We start from the raw sequence: 24,998 nt of genomic DNA, 5'->3' as shown, positions 1-24,998 counted from the left end.
CCTTCATTGTAAAATAATAAACTTACATTCACTTACATTCCCATTACATTCTCCATACCGCCAACTTTAAATCCCCACATTGACCACTGGGTATCCCACAAGCTCTACTTTGACCCGCCGCCTTATTTACTTAAAAAGATACAGCAATCTATCAAAAAATGCAATAACATAAAATAAGCAAGTAAATACTGGTGCCGTCCAATCTCAAAACCATATCGGCATAATAAAAGGGGATCTTAGTCAAATTATATATTCAATCATACCGTTTTTCAAATAGTCTTGAATATGTTGTTTCTTCTTTAGATTGATTCTTAAGAAGAAATTGAAAAAACGTGTGGGGAAAAGACAAAAACCAAAGGAAAATATGATAGAGTGTAGTAGGTTATATTATCCTTGAGACATACTGAACAATCAGGGGAATATAAAGTATATGACAAATTCTATCACCTAGGGAACATGCTCACCCCCCTTTGTGAATGCACTTACAAGCATAAGGATAGAAATGTGTGTATTAAAATAGACCAAAATGGTGTACAGTCTTGTTCCCCCAACAAAACTCTTTGTCATATCCCAAAAAGATTAAAACCGCTATTAAGCAATAGAAAAGTCCAAAGATGTTATATTGGCCTTCTGAAAATATTTTAAAGTTCCTGGGATGTTGAAGTGCCACAAGATGAGATCCTTCTGTACTCCCTTCTCTTTACTACAGATACATTTCAACTTTCAGTCTATCTGAATGCAGTATGGGGTATAGTTCTTACAGGCCCTTTATAGGGACTTCTAGGTGACCAGTGCTTGAATATGAGTCATCGGGATAACAGAGGTATAGAATTTACTTAGTTGTGTTTGACACCATAATTTAAGACCTAATATAATATGACAATATAAAATGACATCCCCACCCGAAATGGGAGCAAAGGGTAGAAGGATTTAGAGAACATTGGAACTTCTAACCTTAACTCTTTTAAATATGTATATTTCCATAGATAGGTAACCACCAATACACCAGAAAGAGATAACAATTTTAGCATATTTAACAAACACCACAGGGATAGCCGAAACACGATCCATAGAGGAGGTCTATACCCACTTTACAGTTTAGAGATTTAATCGCAATTGCAGATCTAGAAGAATTGATGTAGAGAGTACAGAGAGCAAAGTGAAAGTTAGATATCAAGAAAATAAGAACTATGGATAATATGTGGTAATAATGATATTAGTTTGAATCTAATAATATCTGGAGATTAATCGATGACTATGATATTATTACCAACAATTATATAATGATCCCACTGGAGTTTTTCAGGGAGAATTGGAGATTATCCTGCAAATCATTGGCAGGTGGGGTTATTTCAGAGACTGTATTTCCTATAATATCCATCTTCTATTTCCTTCCAGTCATTCGCCAAATTCAGTAAATGCCCTTAGCAGACTAAGAGTGGCAAATTTAGAGGTCTATACGTAGGAAAAGATGTACTTACATGCATATGTTGTGTTGGACGCACCAAGACACACCTGGCAGTACAGAAGTGATTATATTACACAAAAGAAATCTGACTTACATCCAAATCATAATGAGACCCATAGTGTCCGCCAAAGAACCTTCTGGATATGTGGATACATTCCTTTAACCTCAAGGGGGAATCTAGTATCTACTTGTAATTCTACAAATTTAGAAAATTGTCAGATTGTAAAGATTATTTTATTAAATCACCATGAAAACCTCCGAAAACAAACGTATCAGTGAAATAAGTGTGTGTGTGGGGGGGGGAGGGGATGTTTATGCATGTATGGAGTTTACCCATTCATTTCAATTCAGTTTCCATCAAGGGCGTTCCATGCAGAAATGACAATTACATGGTGGCCAGCATCGGAAAATGCTTGTGATTGGCTAAATTGTCTAAGTGGTCAATTTAGCACGCGGTCATGCATTTTTTTTTAATCTCTCATTGGATTACAAATACGATAATTGTAAAGGAGGAAGAAATAAAAATTTTTTTACGGTAAAGTGATAAACCAATGCTTTTGGGGAATATTTTAATTACATTTTATTTTATAATCATATGTCTGTGTGTTTATTTACTCTACTGGTATAATAGGCAGGGGTCTTAGGCACCCCATGCCATTATACTGGGATGTATAATTTTGGAAGCAAAGGTATAAAAAGAGATAATCTCTGATGCCTTTGTGACTTTAATAACCAATTGGCTTGAATCGTAAATTGCACACAAAAGGGATAAGTGTGTACTAAAGTCAAGAAACTATTTGAACCATTCAGTTTTCTCACATGATACAATGGGAATTATTTCTGAATGAACTGAATAGTAGAGTCAGAATTCAAAGCCATTTCTACTCTAGTGTACCACACTATCTCATGTGCACAGATGTGCACTGCAAGATCATACCTCCCAACATTTAGAATCCTGATAGCAGAACAAAGTAAGCTGCACCCACATTCAGTGAAAACTGGCAAATTTCTGTGAAACACCAACTTTCAGGTTAAACCCCGTCCCTTTTGAGACCCCCTCCAAAATCTGGGCCATTGGAAGGTATGCAAGATGGTGCCTTTTGAAAAATAGACAATAGTTATTAGTTATTCTTGCTTTTATGAAGATTTAGTCAGCTTTTTAGGCATATTTTTGCATTTATATGCCTTTTAAGTGAAAAAATAGATAAATCAAAAGTTGTTATAAATGCAAAATATGAAGTGGATGCATATAGCACACATCTGAAGGTATTCACAATTTTGTGTGATATTGAAGAGCAATGAAGATTGTTTAACACCACCTTGTAACAGATGTTTATAATAAGATGCAATGTGTTCAGTTTAGGTGCATAATATAGAGCAGTGATGGGCAGCAGGTATCTCTAGGGCCACCTGTGCCCTTCAGATCCTTCCTGATTTATGCTGAATTGTTCTCTTATTGAATAGAATCTGAGGAAACAGGAAGTTTGACGGGTCACAGAACATCTGGGATCAGTCTATAATTCATGTTCTTCCTCCTTCCTTTGCAAAGAGCTGTGTGATCGTGTTTACTTCATTAAAGCAAGGTAAGACTTTTAAAGCAGGTGCAAATATGCATCAAAGGAAAGGAAAAAACTAGAAAAGTTTTAACTTATTGCAGAGATTAAAACTAATATGTGGCCCTTTTAAAGGTTACAAGGCATCATTTCGGGCCTTGGAAGTGTATGTAACAGGTTGCCTGTCACCGATATAAGACATGTCAACCAACATATTTACCATATGAAAACTAAAAAATATGGCACTTGAAAAAAGCACTGATATCCCCTTATATTGTTATACTAGGGTCAAATGAACACTACATTGGACGAAAATAAGAAAAGGTAAATTAAAAAGTGTGATACTAAGCGGTACTTTGAGGTGACCTTTTCACTTTTGCACACAATCTGCATTTGAATCACAGCAAAAAGTGTGTGTAATGGCTGTGTAAAGTACCTGAGCAAATGGACCATGAAATTACTCTAAGATGTAACCTATTTATGAGCTATCTTTTACTTTTGTAAATGACCCCCAATGGGTTTTTTTATATGTCTTTAAAAAATGTTTTAAACAACAATTGTCAGGTTCACATTTCATGGCTTTTATTAAAAGGATAGCATTATAAAAATACAAGTTTGTTACTTACTTTCGTATGGAAATAAACCCCAGGCAAATGTCGACATCATTTAATGTTTTATTATATCGTATATTTCTCCTCAAACCTCTGCTTTGTGTGTCCCCCTGGCAAAATCCATACTTAGAGATCTTATCTCAACCTTTCCAATCTTTTACTTTTCTTTCTTATGCATCTCAACAATAGAACACATGATGTAAGTTTATTTTCACATGCAGAAACACTAGAAGGTAGATTGGAAAGGCAGTAGTGAGAAATAGTTGAAAAGTGGTTTTATTCTATTTATTTTGTAGCAACAGATTCTAAAATTATCTGCGACACAAAGTTGTACATCTGAGTAAATTTATTTGTGTTCTGAATGGAAAGCACACACACATAAGATACCTAAATGCAAAGTACTGCAGATCTAAGGATCATTGATCCATATACTGTGCCAAATGTTCCACATGGCTCAATATGCTTAATGAAGCACAAGCCAAAAAGGAGGAGCTTTTCTCCTACCATTGGACCATGTGGATAAGAAAATATTTGCTGCAGTACTAGTCAGCATGTTTCCATAAGATATGACTGATTCCTGTTGAAATAAGATACTGTATATGCCATAAAAGTGGCCCATTATTTAGGTAGGACACTTTTCATATGAGATAAATTATTGCAGCTGTGACAGTTTGTTAGACAACAGTAGCATATAGGTTACTAAATGCTGCAATTCAAGTTGCATCTTTTTACTTTTATGTTGGGCCAGAACAAGTTGCATTTTTTTCATCCTATTATGGTGGGCCAGAGCAAGTTGCATTTTCTTCACCCTATCATGGTTGGCCGTTGGCCAGATCAAGTACAACGTATTCATAGCATTATGGTGGGCCAGATCAAGTTGCATCTTCTTCACATTTTTATGGTGGGCCAGATCAAGTTGCATCTTCTTTAAACTATTGTGGTGGGCCAGATCAAGTTGCATCTTCATACTATTGTGGTGGGCCAGATCAAGTTGCATCTTATTCACATTTTTATGGTGGGACAGATCAAGTTGCATCTTCTTCATACTATTGTGGTGGGCCAGATCAAGTTGCATCTTCTTCATACTATTATGGTGGGCCAGACCAAGTTGCAGCTTCTTCATTCTATTGTGGTGGGCCAGATCAAGTTGCATCTTCTTCATACTATTGTGGTGGGCCACAACAAGTTGGATTTTCTTCAGAGTATTATGGTGGGCCAGAGCAAGTTGCATCTTCTTTATACTTTTATGGTGGGTCAGATCAAGTTGAATTTTTTTCATCCTATTATGGTGGGCCAGATCAAATTGCATTTTCTTCATCCTATCATGGTTGGCCAGATCAAGTACAAAGTATTCATAGTATTATGGTGGGCCAGATCAAGTTACATCTTCATTATACTATTATGGTGGGCCAGATCAAGTTGCATCTTCTTCATACTATTATGGTGGGCCAGACCAAGTTGCAGCTTCTTCATTCTATTGTGGTGGGCCAGATCAAGTTGCATCTTCTTCATACTAATATGGTGGGCCACAACAAGTTGCATTTTCTTCACATTTTTATGGTGGGCCAGATCAAGTTGCATCTTCTTCAAACTATTGTGGTGGGCCAGATCAAGTTGCATCTTCATACTATTGGGGTGGGCCAGATCAAGTTGCATCTTCTTCACATTTTTATGGTGGGACAGATCAAGTTGCATCTTCTTCATACTATTGTGGCGGGCCAGATCAAGTTGCATCTTCTTCATACTATTATGGTGGGCCAGACCAAGTTGCAGCTTCTTCATTCTATTGTGGTGGGCCAGATCAAGTTGCATCTTCTTCATACTATTGTGGTGGGCCACAACAAGTTGCATTTTCTTCAGAGTATTATGGTGGGCTAGAGCAAGTTGCATCTTCTTCATACTTTTATGGTGGGCCAGATCAAGTTGCATTTTTTTCATCCTATTATGGTGGGCCAGATCAAGTTGCATTTTCTTCATCCTATCATGGTTGGCCAGATCAAGTACAATGTATTCATAGTATTATGGTGGGCCAGATCAAGTTACATCTTCATTATACTATTATGGTGGGCCAGAGCAAGTTGCATATTTTTAATACTATTGTGGTGGGCCAGATCAAGTTGCATCTTCTTCATACTATTATGGTGGGCCAGATCAAGTTGCATCTTCTTCATACTATTATGGTGGGCCAGATCAGGTTGCATCTTCTTCATACTATTATGTTGGGCCAGATCAAGTTGCATCTTCCTCATGTCATTATCATGAGCCAGATCAACACAAGTACTAGTGGAGTTCTCAGCATAACCCTCACTGCATCCCCTCTGCCTTCTCCCTCTCCTGACAGTGACTGTGGCGCTACTAGAGTATTGCAATATAAGAAATGTATATATCTCTTTTGAGGCCATACATTTGGCCTCAAAAGAGATACCTTTTGAATACAACACCTAATTCATTACACAATTATTTCCAGGATTATGAACACAGAATTCATTGTGTAATTATGTGGAGCAGGCAGGGGCTCTATGCAGTGAATGGTTTCAATAATGGTGAATTAATTTCACATAAGAAAACTTATAAAAATGGATTTGCAATTGGTGAGCATATTCTATAACTTTTATTGTCTCCTAAATATATCATCTGTCTTCTTGCATCATTACCACTTTGTTTTCTCCATGAGAATATAAGCCTTTCATACAGCAGTATTTTTTTTTGCATTCTTGCAGGAGCCATGTGAAGTGATGTCATTAAAATAATGTAATGTGATAGGAACCTGTTTTGTAGTAGGTGACAATACTGATTCATCTCCCTGGTCTTTAAAGGGCCTGATGCACTGCAGGTATTCCAGAGATTTGATGTATGTGGATGGTAGGAAGACAATCATCTAAAAGTCTTATCTGACGATAAAAATCTTAAGAGTCTCATCATCTTTACCTCCTGACATCACCTTAGACTATATTTTGATTTCCCACCCTGGGAAATGCCTCTGGTTGCATTCTGTTCATGTTTTAAAGTGATTATATTGTACATAGTAGTAGTAAAATAAGCTACCTCATAATATTGTATTGGACCAATCTCTAAAGGGCATTGTCTCAGAAGTTTTACATTTTGGGCCTATTTTAAAGTTAAATATAAAAATGAGAGTCCACCACAGGAACAAAAATTTCTCTGAATAGTTGGATGTGTATTTTGAGTTACCAGTATCTTAAAATATGTGCGACTTAAAATACAGCCTATATATTTAGCCAGAGTGTAATGCTGCATCCAGAAAAATGATATGCCAGTCATCATGATCAATGTAATAATAATGACTGGAATATCTTTAAACTATTATGCTTCCCTCAAATCAAGAGTCAGCGTTAGTATTATAGCATGGGTCTGGTTACCACTAAAGCAGGGGTGATGGGACAGGTGGGACTGGTCCCATTATAACATGAACACCTGGCATCAGTGAGCACAAGGGCGATAGTAATAGCCTTATGGAGCCCCATCACTACATAAATTGAAATGAATGGAGCAGATGAACCTTCATTGCTGCTTTGTGTGCCCCTTGGCAAAATCCATACCTAGAGATTTTGCCCCTGATTCATTAAAGAAAGTAAATGGCGATATGTGGCGTATTTTGAGTAAAATTGCTCTGCTCATGTCCAGAACAGACTATATACCAGAGAACCAAGCAACATCCAATACATCATTCTTTTTCATGGGTGAAAGAGGAAGGGGAATGGGTGTATGCACATCGTTTTACAGTAAAGACATGACAAGCTCAAGCATACGCAGCAACGTCCGATTCAAGCTTTGGGCATCTCAAAAGTACATATTTTTCTGTTATATCACTTGCATCAGCTACAGGACAGGTATAAGTGCCGAGTGATAGAGATGATGGATGTGTATGTATGCAAGAATATGTGTTTGCAAACAGAAGCACTGTAAAAATATACTTTATGTACAGTAGGCATTTCCAACATCCTGATACATGTATTTTAATGGAGTGGGAAATTGGGGGGAAAAAACACTTGATTTATTAATTACTATATTATTAAGATGTGACAATAATAATAGGAGTAACTTTGCACCTGGGCAAAACCATGTTGCATTGGAGGGGGAGGTAAATTTAAAATGTGGGGACAGAATTTATAGTTGGGAAAGGGCATGTCCTAGATCAACTTTAAATTTAAGTGTAAATATCAAGCTATCAAGCATTTGTGTGCTAGATGAAAAGACAGACAGTATTTAACATGCAAAATAATAAACTAATTTGTACCCCTTGCATAATAACATGGTTTGTCCCAGACATTTACTCCTTTTTTTGCCTTACTTTCTTTAATAACTCAGGCCCGTAGTGCAGTGTACTGTGTCTTTCAAAGCAGAGCGCATCTAGACCAGTATTCAGCAAGAGATGTTTCTTCAGATCCGCTCCTAGTTCGCTTTGCATGCCTTGAAGAATCCGGTCATTTATGTTTAACTCTAAATACGGATGCTTTTTCTGTGTGTGAACAGTATCTCAAAGCCCATTATTACACACCGCAAATGGACTTACCTTTGTGTCATCCTTTGTGTGGTCTATATTATGATCCCTTCAACAAACAAAATAATATAGTTCTGTAACAAAAATTGGTGTGGACACTTCTTCAATCCACCTCTACTATGGCAGGAGCCACAACTTTACAGAACCTTAATATATCACTTGATGTTCAAGCCTGCATACAGGAGGCAAAGTTTGCAGCCATTGGGAGTGGGGTATGAGTGCTACACTTATAAGCAAAATACATGGTGCCACAATAAATAAAAACCGTTACCTATACATTTTGAATTATTAATAATAAAAAAACTTTCTTTCTGTTACATAAATCTAATTTTGTTTTACATGGTATACAAATATACATTCCATTATAAGCAAGAGCATTTGCCATAGAAACAAGGTTGTTCATGCTTTATTTGTTTTTTTTTGTGTTGTACTGCAGTACAGAGCATCTATTGATTTCCCCACTAAAAGGCCTTATTGGTGGTTACGCTCGATAGATGAGCATATAATTTTCTTAATCAGCAAACTGTAGCTTGACCTCTGTGTGACAGTATAGTTTAAACTGACAGAAAAGAACAAATTAAACAGCTATGCTTTCAGTATAGCCAACCAATAAACGTGCTTTCTTACACATAAAGATAATTCTTTATTAAAATATAACATAGAGAAAAATATTTTAGCTAGATCTATTTTATTTAAATGTTTTAATGTATTTTTGTTTTCTCAACCTTTCAAATAAGTGTGATGTCCTAATGTAATGTATTTTACCTAACCCTTAGGGCTAGATTTACTAAGCTGCGGGTTTGCAAAAGTGGGGATGTTGCCTATAGCAACCAATCAGATTCTAGCTTTCATTTATTTAGTGCTTTCTACAAAATGACAGCTAGAATCTGATTGGTTGCTATAGGCAACATCCCCACTTTTGCAAACCCGCAGCTTAGTAAATCTAGCCCTTAGACTTAGCTAACCTCCCATTAGAGATGAGCAGAGTTGCTACTAAAGTTGACATTCACAGCAGAACAAGCCATTTCACAGAAGTCCAGTCTATGAATAGACCTAAGACAATAATGGACAATTTATTCTGCTGTGTGGTGTGGTCATAGTAGGACCGGGAACACAAATTCCAAAGCTGAAACGTTCAAAAGTTTGCAGACCAAAGACGAATATTTTATGGAGCGGTATTGAAAATCTAGCTCTTCCCCACCTCCCTTCATGAGCAAACCTTGGTAGTTGTTGCTACAGCTTAATGACCCTCACAGTTTGATAAATTGATTTATGTTAATGTACCAAATCATTCAATTAAGGAAACTGGTCTATTATGCATTGAGCCTTTGGGGAATTCTCATATTAGGATTGACATACCTCTTCAATCGTGACCATAAATTAGATGTAATTTATAGGTATGGTTTGTTTTCATTTTATTATTATTATTACTACTTTTAATATTAATATTAGAATTATGCAGCACTTAACATTGGGTATCACTGTATAAGAATTTTATTTCATCATTTCACTTTTTAATAGATGAAAGTAAATGCATTTGGTTTAAAATAAACCCTGCAGAGTTATTATTTGATGCAAGCAATCAGAAAGCACAAACAATGTATTTTCATCTCACCCACTTCTATAATACCAGACTTTATGGAATCACTCCATATATGCATACAAAAATGCGCCTTAAACAACCATGAAATTAACACAAGATTTTAGCGCGCAAAAAGTGGCAACACAATAGAGGTGATACAAGTTCAATTGAAAAGCTGCTAGAATTGGTTGAACAAAACTGGTACCTGGATCTTTGAAGTGTAGAGAGATCAAGACTTTCTTCCTCACAGTGATGCCAAGCTGGAAAGTGACATTGTATATCGCGCTGATACTTCTGAGTTTTGGTGATTGCTGTGTCTTGTAGAGCACCTGAGCTGTGAAATATGTATTTTACTTTATTTAACTTGTTACAAATTGCAAAATGTTAATGAAATACAACGAAAAATGGCTTTGACTTGACTATGAGATTGAAGTGAAGGTTATATTACATCTTGTATAATGAAGGCGTATGCATTTAGTCTTTCTACAAAATGCAGCCATATGGAAAAACACAAGAGGTATAGTACATTGTGATTACCTTTTTATCCAGAGATCACCACTGCAACACTGGATGAGTAACCTATGATAGATACTACATTACTGTGTCTCTTAATTAGATTTTCTCTATTACGTGACTTGTTTTCTATGTTGGCTAAATTAACTTACTAAATTACTGCACCAGAATGATTGTTCAATTAGTTAAGTTGATAAATGTCCTGCTTACTCCTAAATAACGTATTAGATGCATACATAAACAGTAAAGAATAGTTTGAGCCATGAAAAGAAAATGTGTAATTTCTAACCATCTTAAGCCTCTTCCATTAGCCTGATGCATTCCCTGGTTTACCAAAGCAACTAATTAGGAACCAGCTTTGATTGGCCTAGTTGCTATAAGCTACTGCAATTGTACACATTTGTATCGTATGTTAGAAAATCCCACACACTGGTATTTATTTAATAAAACGATGAAATGTAAATAAATGTGCTGTAATATATAGCAACCAAGCAGAAATTAGCTTTCATTTTATAAACTGTGCTTGAAAATTGGCTGCTAAAATCTGATTGGCTGCTTTGGGTTACTGAACATTAAAACACATTGCACTATGTTAATAAATAAGCCTCAAATTCTTTCTCACAGATCCTTGGAGATATTTTTTTATTGTCAACCTTGAATGTGATAAAATTATATTACATATTATTGCTGCTTACAGAATGTTGGTATATATAGTGATTTTATAGGCAGCCAATTAGATTTGTGTTGTGACTCAGATATCCCATATGTGAAGTTGCCTATCTGGACAATCATCAACCACTTCACAGTTACATAGGCAGCAATGTCTGAAGAGTTTTAAAAAAGGATACTCACACTCTACTAACAGGAATATAGAGCGATATATATTATAACATAATAATAGACTAAATTCATAAGGGGATTATCAATTATGGAAGCCATGTAATTAGAAGTAACAAGTATCCTGTACTGGTAGCAAGAGAATATTAGATTTTTAAACTAAACAACATAACATATTAAAACAAGTTGCTACAACTTTATTTTGAATCTATATAATCATTTTTGTATATCCAGTTGACATTCACCTAGCTAAAATCTTTCATCTATGATTCAAATGTTTCATTTTTTCCTTTACATGCAGATTGAATGTTCAAACACATTATTGGCAGTGCTATTTAATTAATTGATCTTTCCAGAGGCTATTAATTAAAAGCACACTATACTATAATGATGCTCAGAAATACCATCTGCTCATTCTCTGCCAGAATATGGAATGCTTTTGGCATGCATTTTCAATACTTCATGATATTATTCTGCAGAGAACATGTAAAATGAAAAGATTACACAATTACATGACTATCATTAATATTGTTTCTAATCTATGCTTTCAGGCAAGCACACATGGAGACAAAGTCATTTGTCCAAGGTACATGAAGCTGACACTTATATTTAAACCAGGGCCTCCAGAACGTCTGTCAATGTCATGACTTCCTAGTCAAAGATAGAATGCTGGTAATGTATAAATAAAATACATTGAGAGAATCTTAATATAAACAAATAACTTACAATCATGTGAGACAGGAGGTAAAGATGACACTGGCCAAATAAGCTTACAATCTAAGATAATATATTAATATATATATATATATATATATATATATATATATATATATATATATATATATATATATTTGACATCATTTATTCACTCGTGCCTAATGCATTCGATTTTTGGTGGCCTTTTAAATACTATTCATAGGACACTAGGTAATGATTAAACCAAGTCAGAGTAGTTTTATTGCCTAAGGCACCACAATACTTCACTCTAAAAGAATCACTGAAAGCATCCATATCCTGATGTAATTAAAAGCGTATATACAATGCAGGGAGCAGAGACAAATGCTGCTGAATGTGATTTAGCAGATCAAATGATGACAGAAATGGATTAAGTTATTTAGGTAAATATGCCATTAGCTGAAAGTATTTGTTTCCTGCTGGTTATTCATTCATTGTCAATAGTTTTTAAAAGCATTTTAGCTGTAGAAATAACCTATTTAGCCATAAATTGTAAATCCCTTTTACCCAATGATTAAGTGTTCAATGTTTAATCTAATACAAAGCTAAATAACAGTACAGATGCAATGTGTTAAACATAAACACTCTTTGTAGACTGTGCAGTTGTAGTTAGATCCTGTAGCAATGGATAAATATATGTTTACAAGTTAACCCGTGCATGATACTCATGCATTCTAGTCAAATCAAGCTAGTTAAGGTGTTAAAAAGGTTCTTGTCATGCATTTGGGCCTAGCCCAGGCCTCCTCAAGGGAAGAGCGTTACTTCCCGACGCAAGCCCCCTTTTTTAACGTGGTTTTGTCCACATGTCACCACCTCATCATTTTTCTCCATCACCTCATCCTTCATCTTCATCGCCGCATCCTTCATCAAGCTACTTAAGGTGTTAAAAACTCCCCACTGTCACCCCCGGCAACCACCAACCACTCCCAACTGTCACTTCTCCTTCAAGAAATATATAGGTCAGTGTATAACTCTGCCCAGCAGGTGGCGCTGCAGCTTGTTTTTTTTTTTTTCACACGCGCCACTAGGCATTTATATAGTAGATGGATGAGATCATGAGGAATATATATTTTACAAAAGGCTCTTGTGTATTGAAAAGAGGGAAACAGGGGGCCCCTGTCACATGACATATGTTAGGACCCTAAAACTTGGTCCATGTTTCCTAATGCGATTCAAGACAGTGCAGTAAAACAGCTACTGCATTTCATTCCTGGAATCAAGACAGACACATGGTAGATCATATACTTGGCTATTTATGTAAAGTATTTAAAATCACCAACCATCAATTGTTATTGCATCAGTCCTGCAACTGTCCCATGTGTATGCCACCATTTTTATTTCATTATTAACATATTTTATGGCTTTCACCATACCCTCAAGTTTACTTTCGTATCACCTGACTTTAATAAAAAGTTTAAATTGATAATTTAATATGAGATGCATTTTTTTTGCAAAATTGGGGTCACAATTACGGGATTAAAAAAAGTTACACTTGTACCACTTGTTGTGATTTGAACAATCATCCAGATATCTCTTAAATTAAAAGCCCTATATATATATATATATATATATATAGAGAGAGAGAGAGACAGAGAGAGATAGAGAGAGAGAGAGAGAGAGAGAGAGAGAGAGAGTAGATGAAACTACTTGATGTGCTCTAATCTTGTATATTAATTGATAGATAATAAATATTAGTTCATAAATATTAATTGATACATACACTTGAGTATTTAGAACAGCATTTAGAACATAGGTCATTTTGAGTGACTTTTAATGATCATGTGATATAAATTAATTATTATGTTTATAATGTTTTTGTAGCAGGTGATTGTGAGTACCTGGTAAAGTGATAGGACACTCAAAAGTTGTGGCAGCTTCACAGTAAACTCTGAACTAAATCTTGGAACACATCCCTATTCTACTTGGTAGCGTTATATTAGCCCTGGTTGCTCCACTGCACTAAGGGAACACAAGAAAGAACGCCATAAATGCTAAGGGCTATTACATTGTCCTTTTCCTACCACATAGATAAGTGTTTAAACTGTGACACCTTGTCTCCAAGTGCACTGACTGGGACATGTGTAACGAGATTGCTTGAACGCTATTAGGACTCCCATGGGAAAAATTTGATGTCAACATCTAAAAGATGGCACATTAATTCCATTGAGTTGAGAACTCACCGCACATTATCAATGGGCCCTGCGGCTTGTTAAACAGGGTTCTTCAAAATATAAATGCAATAATTATCTTTTACACTTAGACCAAAAACACAAAATATAAAAAAATGCCATACAAATGGATTTATAGTAAACAGATAAAATCAATACAACCTTTAAAGTAAAAATAAATCAGCCATTAGTAATCTGTATTTTGAAAAATATCATTATTGTATGTGTATGTTGTGTTGTTTTTTTTCTATATAGCACAGTTTAATTAAGATATATATTATGCAGATTTTCCTTATCTTACTTGACCTTGTAAGATGATATGGCCACGGTGAAAATGTATGAAGTGGTATTCCTAAAGCTCTGCATGATTGATAGGATACCATGATATCTTGTCAGCTCCTTAGCATTGATTCTCACTGATTTTTGCCCTGAGCACTTGAAGTGTATACATCAGTATGCAAAAGAAAAATAAAACCTCGAAATCTTGCAAGCTTTTTAATGTTCCTGCTCATGCTACATAACCAGAGTGTAAAAAAGGTCTGATAATCTATAGCTCATAACTAACATGTTCATATTATCAATCTGAATATGGTACTTATAGATGAAGCATTTAGTTAACTGTCCCCGTCAATGAGCACTAATTATGGAGATTGTTATTGCACTTTTGCATTGAAAAAAATAGGTTGTAGCTGTAACATTCTGTGACATCTGTACCATGGTGCACTGCAGAAAGTGAATCAAAGTCTGGTTCACCTGTATGTTAAGCAATGCATTTATGAATTTCAGATCATTGTGAGCATGCAGGCAAATGTATAATTATGATTATTTGTGCAGCATATTGTTACATGGTCACATTTTCATTAAAAAAATTTTTTTTTTTTTATTTCAATACAATTTTCAATATGAGTAGTAATGTATGTAGATTTTTTTTATTTAAATATGTAACATTATACATTTTAAAGTACTGCAATTATACTGCCTAATAGTTGAAAAACAACAACTAATCTGATTCTCTGTAGCATTAGGGGTTGACAGTTTTGTAGATCGCAGCAACATTGTTTCAACAAGTAAAAAATGTACAGTGATTGTGACTATCTGCTACCTTATATCTTAGTGGATGTAATGAGTGCTGTGAAAACCTAGACTATACTACCTTTCAAACTCCATTAATACATGTAGACACAGATAAACTAGTTTTTCTAACAGGAGGCAGTAGAAAAGTTAATAAATAAGAATGAATTGCAAATAAGTCTTATTATTATTTGAAGAAAAGAAAAACGTTTTCAACACAGTCAGCGTTATAACTTTTCAGATATTTTATTTATTTTACTTTTAAAAAAAGATTTACTTTTTTGCAGTATTAATTCCTTATGTTTATTAAAAAAATAATCTGAGTTGTGTAATTTGAAGATGAATGGAGTTAATCCTACAGAATCATTGAGACCATTATATTACAGTGACTGTCTTAAGCATTCTTAAGTATATTCTGAGTCCAAATTGACCGACTTATTTAACATTCTGTTTGGTAGATTTACAGTTCATTATCTGGATTTTTTCTGCTGACAGGATAAGCAGTGTAGACGCTTTCTTTTTCCTTTCAAGCGACATTGCTTATCAGTGGAATTGAAACAACGCTCCTAATACACCACAGTCACATAACTCAATCCATAGAATAATAGGCCAATGATTTCTTACAAAATAACTTCCTTATGCCCCATCTCTTGATTGCTGTCAAATTCTAAATAAAACTCAAACTCACATCTGTGCTTTAATGGCAAATGAAACATTATTCTCTAAAATTGGAAGATGATTTTGTAAAACAAACTTTGCTGACCTATCTGAAAACACCATAACATAAAATAATTGCAATCTTTCAACAGAAACAATTCACCGACAGATGGCATGGCTCAGCAGCACCGCTTTCAATAAAGACAACATATCCGCAAAAGGGCCTCTTATACTATACAAACTTTAATTAATAGTTATTAAACGCATGCTTTATTTAGGGCTTAATAAGAAAAAAAAATTTAAATTGAAATAAAGAAAACCAAGTTCACAGTGTTGATTAATAAGTGAATAAAGTCTATTATTCAAGAAGACTGAATGAATCGTTTTCAAAGAGATATTTTTTCCACTCTCTTCTTCTTCTTTAGATGTAATGCCCTTGTTATGCACTGGTAACATTTCTACACCCCTTGTGGGAAGCATTGAAACATGAGTTTCTGAGTGGTTTATGCTGGTGCTCTTCATAATCCTAAAACCAGCAACATCCATTGGGTATTTAAGGCCAGGAGATTGGTACATTTGTATAGCTTTAGTGACTAGGGACTTGATTCATTAAGGATCTTAACTTGAGAAACTTCTTAATTCAGTCTCCTGGACAAAACCATGTTACCATGCAAGGGGTGCAAATGAGTGTTCTGTTTTGCACAGAAGTTAAATACTGCCTGTTTTTTCATGTAGCACACAAATACTTGATAGCTTATTTGTACACTGAAATGTAAAGTTGATATTTGTGTGCTACATGAAAAAACAGTCAGTATTTAACTTATGTGCAAAACAGAATACTAATTTGCCCCCCTTGCATTGTAACATGGTTTTGTCCAGAAGACTGAAATAAGAAGTTTCTCAAGTTAAGATCCTTAATGAATCAGGCCCTAGGACAGTTTTTTGTGTTTTGCTCTATGCCAGCAGTTACTCTGCTGAGAGAAACTTGTTTAGTTTGACCCTACCTACTAAAGCTAAACTTAATTTTTATTATATTTAAAAAAAAAAAATCTTATTGATCTTAAATGGTCACATAGCCCCCCCGTTAGGTCTCTCCTACTGCTAGCAATAATAGGATACAGTGCAAAGTGAATGCATAAGTTACAAACTAGAAATTAGATTATGACTCCCATCCGGTCCCATGCAGGCTGATCAGATCTAATTATAGAGACCATTGATCGCTATGGGATAAGAACTGAAATATATACACACATTTGCTATATCAGCTGGCTGACCTGAAGGATGCTAGCAGTATTTTGTGTTCAGCCAGCATTCGAAACAGATAATGCTCAAAAATACTATCTATGGTCAGATGCATTCAAGCTACAGTTACTCTGCAATGAATTTGGGACACATAGCTGCAGTCAAATTTATAGTGGGTACATATCTTAAACCATCTCCATTTTACCACAAAAAGATTGATTGAGTTCTTTAATCACAATGAGGAAATACAGTTCCATACCAAACTGTTTAATCAGTTTACCATCATTTTTGTTCCACTGTTTTTTTTCTTTATAAATGTTTTTCTATGTCTTTCCTAAAAGCCTGAAATTGACTCATCACTCTTCCTGGACTGTTAGGATCTCTGGTGGTATCAAAACTAATTAACTGTGGCATAGACTTATTTATTCATTTGAATATATGTGTGTCTTGCCCATAGGTTGGTTATTGATGTTATGCTGCATTACAAATATACCAGCCAGGCCAGTTTTAAAATAAAGACAAGAGAACTTTTGTTCAGTCATGAAAAGACTTGAGGAGCGCACTCGCATTTCAGTAACAATTATGATAATTACTTTCATTATGAAAGGCAGTCTGTGACATCAATCAATTTTTGATGACATTCATGCACAGGGGAGTGAGTGTGAAGAGACAAATAAGTTCAATGGTCAGATTTGGAGCATTTTAATATTTAGGTCCATAGTCATGGGACAGAGGTTCAGTTAATATAAATGGTGAAGGACAGTCATGATTGTCAGTATCTGATGGTTTTCACATTTCTACAGTGAGAGGTTCATCTCTCATTTCTCCACCCTTCACTGTATTTCCTCATTCCAACTGTGCCACATCACCGGTCATCAATGGCTGCTTTAATATTGGTGGCTGATAATACATCTGCCTGACAATAGCCTCACATACTCTTCCACCCCAACAGCTACAATTGTAATTTCCCTACCTTATGTATAAATTGTTTCACACACCATTATAATTATCCCCTAGATGTATAGCTTTATATAATATGTTGCTGTTTTATAAATAAAGAGTAATAATAATAATAATAATTGTTTTGCAGAGTGCAACAATATAGCTGCAACAGAGTAAATACAGATAGTTTTGTCTGCCCAGCCAGTTCTATTGTAGTAAGTAGAGAAGTGTGGAGGATGTGAAGCCAAGTTTTCAAAATTACTCAATAAATATTGGCTGAAATATCCAGCTCATAAGTAAAAAAGGTAGAAACAGCTTTTCCATCAGACAGCAGAAATTTTAATAACAGTAAATTGCAAATCATCATATTACTATCCAGTGAGTATATATATGTCTTAAAAATCTTCATTTCCTTTCTTTTGGAGTAACATTGAACTGTGAAAGAAAAGTGGAAAGGTTTGGACAGGGGACTTCATTGAGGCATTGTTGGCATTGTGGGCAGCACAGTGACATAGTGGTTAGCACTTCTGCCTCACAGCACTGGGGTCATGAATTCAATTCCCGACCATGGCCTTATCTGTGTGGAGTTTGTATGTTCTCCCTGTGTTTGCATGGTTTTCCTCCGGGTGCTCCGGTTTCCTCCTGCACTCCAAAAACATACTGGTAGGTTAATTGGCTGCTATCAAAGTTTGACCCAAGTCTCTCTCTGTCTATGTATGTATATTAGGGAATTTAGACTGTAAGCCCCAATAGGGCAGGGACTGATGTGAATGAGTTCTCTGTACAGAATTAGTGGCACTATATAAATAACTGATGATGATGATGATTTCACTGGTGATAGGATTTTGACCTATATATCAATGGGTCATCGATTTGCGATAGCAGTGCTAATAAAAAAATCAGCCTTATTAACGACTCTATAGTCAGAAATGTAATGTTGATTTTGACTTTGTGTAAAATGATCAACATTGTATCCTGGAATATAAACTGTATTTTTAATATTATACTAATGGTTTAGTAATGTTAGATTTATACTGTGTTTTGCTACTGTACTGGGTTTTGCTTTATGTATATTTAGCTGAATGAAAGTTTAGGTAAAATAAATTGAGGAGGGACTGAGTAGAGAAACTGCCTACTCACAATAGACCTATGAAAGGGCATCAGATCACACTAGTGATGGGTAGTTCACGTATGATTAGTTCAAATGAACTATTCTTCAAAGTGAACTAAATCATTTAGTTCACAGCTCTGGCAAAGATTAGTTCACCAGGAACTAAAACAAGTGGGAGGAGTTAGAGATAAAGCCGAGCAGCTCCAGCAGCCTCACTCACTGTCTCATTCACACTGGCTCTTTTGTTTCTATTCAGCTCTCTCATTTAATACTCATGAGTCAGTACCTCTAAACTGCCAAAGGTGGCACTGCTGCGCTTAGACATTGTGTGAGACTCTGGAGCTGATCACTGCGCTATGAGTCATGAGTCTTTCTCTCAGGAGTTCATTAGTTCATCTAGTTCATATCACTCAGTGACTCATGCGAGTCAAATCATTTCACTCTTCAAATCATTCCACTCTTTCGAATCTTTGCAATCATTTAGATCATTTAGCTCATGAGTCACAGGATACATTCCCTTCCCTGTCAGCTCAAGACACACTGCACTGCTGAGTGCTGCATGTTATATTTACTGCACCATATATACAGGGGAGATGTATTAAACCTTCAAGAGAGATAAAGTGGATGCGTTGCCTATAGCAACTAATCAGTTTCTGTCATTTTATAGACTCTGCTAGATAAATGACAGAAGCTGATTAGTCATAATTGCCAACATTATGTTGTTTACGTCTGGGAGTTCCTGGACCGGAGTATTGGTGTAAGGGGCGGGGCTTTGTGAATTGTGCCATTTTGGCCCTGCCCCCAGTGACTTGATGCCTATTTGGAGTCTTTTTACAGCTGTAAAAATTCCCCCCTAAGGTTTGATACACCTCCCCTATATCCTGATTGCACTGATCTGAATTTTAAAAGCAATAAAGTGACACTTTATAATACTCTGAATTTGGGTCGTTTTCATTTGCATATTATGGAAATAAAAAATAATAATGAAAATGTAACTAACTTTGCAGAGCTCAACATGTCACTACTAGTTTTTGTATAAGTGATTGCCCTTTTTAAAATATTAAAAATGATCTGACATATTAAACTTATCTGATCATTTTCACGGGACTATAACTCATCTAATGAGGTAGTAGTAGATATGCCTACAGTATGTGTAATAGACTAGATCTATGTCTCCAATCACTTCTCTCAGCAGTGTTCCAGAGCCAGTGATCTAACTGATCTAACTGAGCTAAATGAACTAAATGAACTACTGAGTCAAATGAGTGAAATGAACTAATCTTTTGAACTAATCTTTTGTGTGAACTAGATCAGAATGAACTAATCTTCAAGATGAACTAGATTTCCCATCACTAGATCACACAAGTATAGCAATCATTCCTATAGCAGTGACTCAAGTGCAGGATTTTTTTTATGCTTGTGGCATCTTCATAGATAACTAAAAGTGAGTTTAAGAGCCGCAGGCTAAAACCTAAGCATCAAGCAACAATATTGTCTAGCCAGTGTCATCATTGATTAAAGCAAATGCAAGATCAACTTAATGTGTAATAGGAGACTTACTACATAAGTAAATAACGATCTACAGTGAGTAAGGTTTTATAAGTAATTAATTATGAAGAGACATGATTCTATTTCCTATCAGAAAATATAGCCAACATATTCTGCATTAAGATTTCTGGCTTTGAATTTCATAAGCTATTTATACCATTAGGTCAACTGTATGGGCAATTTATGTGTATATTTTATAGATATTTACTGCCGTTTGTACAAATAAAGAATGTATTTCCTTTCATTCTAGGTTAGTAATACAAACAAAAACAGTGTCCCAGAAAGCTAAACTAACTGTAAACAGAAGTCATAAAATCTCATATATATTCATCGGACATGGAGATTTATGGTCCAGATGCAAACAAAGGGTAAATAAAGAGATGATGACAAGAAAAACTAAAATCACAATATAAAGAAGTGAATAGTGTTCCAAAAATAAAGATACAATTACAATGGGAATAGAAGGAGGGTTGTTTTTTTTACATATACCTTCTCCACACTCTTCCTGTAGCTGTCAGGACTAAGAAAATACATCTTGCAAATTATAGCACACAGCCTATGAGAACAAAATGCTTTGAAAGTATAAAGTTGACATATCTGCACCCTAAAAAACATAAAAATCATATTAAAATGTTACATTGTGTATAGTGATACAGCATAAATTAGTTAATATCTTCATGGTCAAACACCATTATAACTACACATCCAAAGCCTAAAATCTAAGCTTGATTTCTAAAAAAAAAATCCTTAGTCTTTCCAACCCAAAAATACCACTTGAGAGCTATAAGAGTTAATAAAACATACATATTGGCCTCATCATCTTTTTATTTCCTATGGCCCTAATCAAGTAATTTCTGAGGTACAAATTATGATAACATAGATCAACACCGATAGGAAAAAAGCAAGCAGTAGAGAAATCCCTGTACAATAAAGCAATTACATTGCAAACACAATAGAGCATTATGCCAAATATTATCAGTGACATCTAAAAACATGAGGAGTTACTACATCAGGGATAGACAATCACTCGCACACTCCAGCTGTTACTTAACTACTCTATACTGCATCTCTCTGGGATGGCTCAGATTCATGGGATATGCTATTCGGTAGATGCTGCTTGTACTGGTTGGCTGGCTTTGAAACAGCTTAGCACTATGCGATTTTTAGTTGAGTTAAGCAGTCCAAAAATAACTAAAAATGAAAGTGCTTACATATAAAACAGTGATATATCAATACTGGGGAAAGTAATCCAGCATATAAAGTACATGAAAATAATCTTGTAGAGTTTTAGAGCCAGAAGCCCCTTCATACCACCCATCTATACTTCATCGGTCATCTTGCAACACCTTGTCCATGGTCACAGGACCACAGAACCAAATAGAAACACAGTATATAAATCAGCTTTGGATTCTTTTTTGAGAGATGAGACGTGTGACAAGATGAGAAGTGACACTTTTGTTTGATTTGCTGGTCATTTTGTACAGCATATTAAGAGCGGATAACAAGTGCTCAGGAAAACCATAGTTGACAGGTGCAGCATATTAGCGTGTCAAATGAAACACATGTCTTAATATACTGAGCAGGATTTCAATTTGTTTGTGGCACATGTCCAGCAGCAAGGATGATTTTCAGGAATGAAAGCCGCATCCATAGCTTGTTGCTATGTAACCAGACACTTTCTTTAGATGACCCGGAACTAGGGAGACATGTAATACAACCATATTCTTAGTAACAGGTAATTGTGCTGTTAAATTGATGAAAATATGATAGCTTGAACTGCACATCTCCTATTTTATACAGGGTGTTAAATAATATTATAGAGTTTTGTATACATGAATGTTAGGCAAACATGGTCATGGCTCAATCAACTTTTATTACGTATATAAGCGATTACTGTGACACTTAATGGGGCCATTACCTCTATCCTTTATGAAAGTACATATCCATTGGCAATACAAAAAATAAACCATTAGCAACACAAGAAATAACCCATAGACCATTAGATCCACCCACAATCTGTCATGTCCCACTCATCCATAGCCCCTGTACTTAAAACAACTGTAGTCGTACCCTCCACACCACCTGCACTAATTCTGCCTTAGCACAATTATAGTTATAACCTATAGATGGACATGCCCCTTCAATTTCACCCCCTCCCCACAAAACAAACTTGTACAATGGAATTACTTTAATTAGTCAGAGAAGAGAAAGCACAGCTAGATGTGATGATTACTTCTCTTACTGTGTGAATTATAAAAGCATATAATGGATGGCATGGAGCAGAGCAAATCTTATTGGTAGGGTACTTTATAGGTCAATGAAGGCAGAGCCAGCCTAACTCTTATTTTTAGATAAGTGACAAGGAATTGCATAGGCAACGGGAGGGGTGTGGTCTACTGGTTTTGTTGCACTGCATAATAGAGACTAAAGCAACTAATTTAGTTAAAAACAGAACAAAGTAACTACCCCACATTCCTTCCTACTGCTTCAGGTACTTGTTTTTTGTAATGTTATAATTCAGTTTATTACAGCTCATGGCAGGTCTCACTTTGGTTGTGAGTATTTCCTTACTAGGGGTACATTCATCTATCTGTAATACATTAGTACAAGTCAAGTAACATTTTGGTGAGTAATGCATATACTACACACACCTCATTACATGCTATCACTACTGTTAGAGCCATGCTTATGACACATTGAAAATAAAAACTCCCCCACACCCCTCTTTTACCAATGTATTTCTAACCTGAATTCAAATTAGAGTTCATCAATTACCTTGTAGTAGCTATGAATGGCTCAATGTGCATATTTAAAATAATATGCACATTTTTTAATTCTAGATCAACAAGTACCGATTTGCATGATACAATTTTGGCCAGGTTTCAGTTGTGCAGATGGCCTCACAGTTTTTTCTACAATATTCTGGTATAAAGGGCAGCACGGTGGCTAAGTGGTTAGCACTTCTGCCTCACAGCACTGGGGTCATGAGTTCGATTCCCGACCATGGCCTTATCTGTGTGGAGTTTGTACGTTCTCCCCGTGTTTGCGTGGGTTTCCTCCGGGTGCTTTCCTCCGGGTGCTTTGGTTTCCTCCCGCACTCTAAAAACATACTGGTAGGTTAATTGGCTGCTATCAAACTGATGCTAGTCTTTTTCTTTGTCTGTCTCTGTGTATGTGTATGTCAGGGAATTTGGACTGTAAGCTCCAATGGGGCAGGGACTGATGTGAGTAAGTTCTCTGTACAACGCTGCAGAATTAGTGACGCTATAAAAATAGCTGATGATGATGATGTTAAAGGGAAGTACATGGTGGATTCAATGATTGCAAGCCATCCTGTGGCTGCAAAGCAACGCCAAATCACCATCTCTCAATCACAGTGCTTTATGCTTGTATTAGATTCTTGTGGTGATAAGTTGTGTTTGGTTTTTCAACTGTCTCAAGGATATTGCTTCATAAGTCTTTTGTTCAGATGATTTCAATAGAAAATCTTTTTCTGATGATGGTCTTATAACACTTTCCAGACTGACTATCAGCAACAAGTGTTTATCTGAAACCACTGATGTAGAGAACAGGGGGGAAATGCAGAAAATGGGACTACTGGAGAAAATGGTTAGGGAGGGAGGTAGTGGTAACAGGGAGTGGTGGATCTTTGTCTTAGTAGAATTATCAGCAGACTCGGTCACATTTGCATTGTGCAGCAACTTGATGTAGTTCTATTCAGCTCTCCTCTCCTTCCTTCTCTTTATTTCAATCTGAATTCTATTATTTTGAGGTTGTGGCTGGTTGGGAAAAGTAGACCTATTTATTTAATGTTGGGGCTGGTGGTGGGGAAATTGTTCTATTTATTAAATGTACATGATATTAATTTAATATTGGGATAGGCATGTGTGTTTTGGGATTGGTGGTAGGTCGATTTATTAAATTGGAGTTTAAATTTAAGCTTGGGGGGAAGGGACCTATTTATGTGTTCTCTAAATGTTTGGCATTCCAAGAGGTGAATAGTGCCTACCTGTTTTTCAAACAGGACCCCAACATTCCAGGATCCAGATAAGATATAACTAAGCTCACGACACCAACAGGTAGTTAAAGCTGCAAGAACAGGTAGTAAAGAGCGACACAGCCTGCCAATTGTTCCAATTCTGGCGGGAAAGTTTTGCTTGACTGTCCCGCAGCGTCAGGGCTATGTGCAGAAATTTCCAATTAACGCTGCTCTGGTCGAGAAGGGGAAGCCGCGTGCACTTAACAGAAGTGCATGCTGCATTTTCTGTGTGTTTGAAGGTGAAGGGCAAGGTTTAATGGTGGCCTAGCATAGATAGGTGGACAGGTAGCCACACAAAGTTCAATAAGAAACCAAAAGGTGGAGAACAGGTGGGATCCGAGGAAGGAATATTTTGGTGGCCTAGTGCTAGCAAAGGGCTAGGCATACCCTCAAAGTAGG

The 24,998-nt window shown here is 35.9% G+C and overlaps 1 protein-coding gene across 1 annotated transcript in view; it reads right to left on the bottom strand.

The window, feature by feature from the left end:
• Positions 1-10,042, bottom strand: part of FRMPD4 (FERM and PDZ domain containing 4) — a 402,711-nt gene extending 392,669 nt beyond the window's left edge. The window contains exon 1 of the mRNA XM_075194815.1: positions 9,942-10,042. The gene's annotated coding sequence lies outside the window, so the exon portion shown is untranslated. The remainder of the gene's footprint in view (positions 1-9,941) is intronic.
• Positions 10,043-24,998: the final 14,956 nt, after the last annotated feature.

This window comes from Mixophyes fleayi, chromosome 2 (assembly GCF_038048845.1).
Source record: "Mixophyes fleayi isolate aMixFle1 chromosome 2, aMixFle1.hap1, whole genome shotgun sequence".
Lineage (NCBI taxonomy): Eukaryota > Metazoa > Chordata > Amphibia > Anura > Limnodynastidae > Mixophyes > Mixophyes fleayi.
The sequence above is the reverse complement of the archived record's forward strand: the minus strand, read 5'-3'. Positions and strand labels throughout refer to the sequence as shown.